The sequence below is a fragment of the Echinops telfairi genome, unplaced genomic scaffold, assembly GCF_000313985.2.
Source record: "Echinops telfairi isolate 266 unplaced genomic scaffold, ASM31398v2 ScPeMD7_7467;HRSCAF=8505_1, whole genome shotgun sequence".
Lineage (NCBI taxonomy): Eukaryota > Metazoa > Chordata > Mammalia > Afrosoricida > Tenrecidae > Echinops > Echinops telfairi.
The window spans coordinates 20548042-20552348 of NW_022111368.1; positions in this window are offsets into that span (position 1 = coordinate 20548042).

Below are 4307 nucleotides of genomic sequence, written 5' to 3' on the forward strand. Positions count from 1 at the left end.
GAAAAGGAGGGGCTTGCTAAGCCATTTATCTCTTTGCCCTCTAATCAAATTGCGACCTTATTAATCCCACATGTTCTTAAAACTTACCTATCACATTAACATTTTGAGCAAAATATAAATTTTAATCAAGACTATCACTATTGTGACATTCATTTAAAAATTTAATGTTTCATAAGCAGTTTGAAATAATATCTGCTCCTAAGTTTATATCGCACAAGTTTGACACATTTCTTACCTACCTGTTTTTTAAAATGCTTTTTCTTTATTCTTGCATTTGATATATAGTCTGTTTGTTTCCAATATTACCTCTAGCTCAAGGAAAGTTTGAATTTTGTGAATTTCTCTTGTTCAGTGGATTCTCCTTTCATTTTATTCCTGATTCTATTTTTTTTTCTGGTTTTTTGCTTAAGAACCTTATAGCTATTTGGTTAAGATGTTTTTCCCTTTCCTCCATTTCAATATTCTTTTCTTTCAACATCTTTTCACTTCACTACTAAATCTTGGCATTCTAACATTGCAATTAATTCTTGTCTTCCATACCACATATTTAATTGCCTTATTAAATAACACATTTTCATTGATATCTATATGAATTTAATTTACTTAGTGTGTTTTGTACATGCATGCTTTTGCAGCTTGTTTTTATTTCATTCATACATAATGTATCTTAAAAATCATTCCTCAATCTTTAAATAAAAAAGTTCATTACATTTATAAATGATTATAATGCTTCTTTTCTTATTTCACCTTGGTATAATCAGCCAAATGTCTTTTTCTATAAAAATTTCAAACATATATTAGCTCAAATAAGATAAATTCCTAGAATAGCAATTGGGAGGTTTAACACTTTTTTGTATTTTACTTTTTCTTTTATGTATAACAAAAATTATACATTGCTCTCAAAGACATTAATTAAATTCATTTCACCTATATTCTTCACCCAATTCCATTTTATTTGGGGTCTATTTCTTACATTTAAGTTATTCTTTTTCATTAACTTAATGTGTTATTTTGTCATAATGAATTGGAAAAAAATCTGTGTTAATTCTATTTCTGGTGTTTATATAAAAAAAATTTCATTTTCTACAGATTTTGCATAATCAACTCTCTTTAAATACATCTTGAGTTTTAAAAATAATATTTACCTGACTTTCTTTTCTTCTTCTTTTCCCAACCTCAACCTGGTTGCCAGATCCAGGATAAAGTTTTCCCTAACGAGAAGGACTGGGTCTACCCGTAACCCAGTTCTGTCTGCCTGTATGTTAGAATGCCTTTACTCTGATGCTTAGCAGAAAGATGAATTGATGTGTGCAGTTCCATGACTGGCTTATCATGGTCAACCATCTTTTACCTGAGTTTTCATATATTCAAGAGGCATGAACTTCAATCAGACATACTTAAATAATCACAGAACCAACATTTACCATGAGTCTTTCTCTGGCAATGAGCTTTGGTGGCCCAGTGGTTATGCCTTGGGTTACTAACCACAAAGTGAGCAGTTGGAAATCACCATTCATTCAATGGGAGGAAGACAAGGCTTTCTAATCCCATTAACAAAAAAGTTTGTCTCAGAAATCTGCTTTGTTCTATTGGGGGGCCATGAGTCACAATGGACTTGATCCATGTCAGTGCGTTTGGTTTGGTTTTTGCCATTTGGTTTTCTAAGACAAGTCTCTCTATCTCAAGATTTTTGCAGTTCCAGTATGTCTCTCATTATGTAATTCATTACAGCATATGTTTTTTTGGTCTGCTCTGTGGTTTCTTAGAGTTGTATTTTTCATTTCGGAATGAATGTTGAAGGGGAGCCGTTACGAGGGAGGCAATATCCTATTTCATTCCTTTCCCACCTCCAGTTTCTGGGGAGTTAACACAGACATATGGTCACCTCATGGATGTCAGAGCAAAGTGTGCTCTACAGAGCTTTCTGCAACTTATTTTTCAGAAGTAGATTCCAAGGTCTTTATCTAAGGCATCTCTTGGTGGACTCCAAAAAGTTAGTAACAATCATGTTAACTGCATGCATAACCCAGAGACCTGAATTCATTCATTATATTTCACAATCTGATTGGGATATAATTCATGCACCATACAATGCAATCATTTAAATACATTAAAATAATTTTTTAATCACCAGGCAAAATTTTATATATTTTTTTTATTCTTATAACCATTATTAGCTCCCCATTATCTCCCAACCTCCCCTGCCATAACCTGAGGGACTAGTAATATAGTTACTCTCACTATAGATTCGCCTACTCTAGATTTCATGTAAAGAAAATTACACACGAAAAAATAACAAGACAATAAAACACAAAAAAACCTGCAATCCAAGAGAAAGCAAACAATGATAGAAGCTAAACATATAAAATGCATAAAAATGAGAAAACAAATGAGATTATATTAAATTTTAACCTAATTATAGCAGCAATAATCCACTTTCTAAAACACTCTGTCTCTGAACAAGACCATCCACATCCCTGGTCAATGATCTGAGGGAATTTAATTGAGGCTTAATCCCCATGGGGAATCTCATATAGAGCTGGGGGCTTCACTGTCAGCTATAACCTTATGCAAACAAGCTACTCAGAATGTAAACTCCAACACAATTCCCTCTTCTCATGTTGGATTTTATTATTTACAAAGGCTACAGTCCTTCTGTGTGGACTTACCTGGTATCTCACTTAAATGGCTGCCTATTTTAAGAGAAACTTTCAAGATGCCAGACACTATTCCTTTTGATAGCTGTGCACCATGTGATATCAGTACCCCTATCTTCAGTGATCACTTCATAAGGGCTTGTATTGTGCAGGGCCACACCATAAGAATTAATTGTTCTTAGATTATGGCTAACAAATAAGTGTGAGCTCACGTTCCATTCACAGGTCTAAAATCTCTGATCTACACTAGAGGCAGTATTATCAACTCTTTGAGAAATAATTTAAGTAACTTCCATGAAACATTTAGTAACTCTAATAATAATATCATTAATCAAGTCAGCTTTAGAATATAAAAACTATTGAGAAAAGAAATGTGTATTTGTACACACACACACACACACACACACACACACACACACACACACACACACACACACATTTGAACCAAACTCCACTGATTTCCAAATCCATGACCAGAGGATATCAATCCTCTGCTTCTCCTTGCTCTAGGGTATTTCAGTTTAAGTCCAAAGGAGTATTTAAATTCCTTTAATCGGAAACACATGTGTTTAAGATAAAGTACAGTTCCCTTACTGGAGTTTCCAAATCACCCAATTCTGAGGTAGTTTATGAAGAATGTTGGGACTACATTCTTAAAAAGTCAAAATCAAAATCCAGGTAGCCTACAATACGCAGCCAGAATTGCTGAGGGTTAAAAAGAAAGTCTGTAAAAAAATGTATGATTAACAATATAATAATGAGTGGATTCTCTCAGTGAGAGTCCATATAAATAATGTTAAGCATTTTTCCCCAAGGGCAGGCTTCCCATCCGTTGTTTATCCAACAAGAGAAGTAAAATCACCTTCTCAGAAATAGGCAGATCTCTGCCTGTGCTATGTTCACCTTGCTGTGGCCATAAGTTACCATGGAAATTCACTGATAACCATTATTAGAGTGTCTATTAATTTGGGGCTAACTATCGGGCTGTGCTATATGGCAAGACCTTGTCCCTCTCTCCCCTAAATAAAAAACTGACCCCAACTGAAGTGAAATTTCCTTTGAAGAAATGGATTTGTAGAGGTACAAATAAGGGAGTGATAAATGGTCATAATCATTAGAAAACCACCCCCCACATTGTCTGGGAGACTGGACTAAATGATCATATGACCTGAGAAGAGATGCTTGTCTTTACGTAGGTGTTTGTCCTTATTATAATAGTCTCATAGAATCTCTGTCATTTTATGACTGACTAACTTTGCTCAGCTTAATTTTCTCCAAGGCCATCCATGTCATGAAGTGCTTCATAGTTTAATCAGTGTTTTTTAATAATGCATGGTATTCTATTGAGTGTATACTAAGGTTTCTTTAGCCATTATCCTACTAAAGGGCTACTCCCTACTTCTTACTATTGTGAACAGTGTTTCCATGAATATGGAAGTGCATATGTCTACTCAAGTTATGTCACTTACTTCTGTAACATATATATCCAACTGAAGTATTGCTGGATTGTATGTAATTTCCATTCCCAGTTGTTTTAGGTAGCACTATACCACTTTCCACCGTGGTGACAGGCCCACCAGGAGGGTATGAGAGTTCCAATCTCCTCTCCTTTGTTGTTTCGACTTACATCTCCTGGGTGGCTAGCGATCA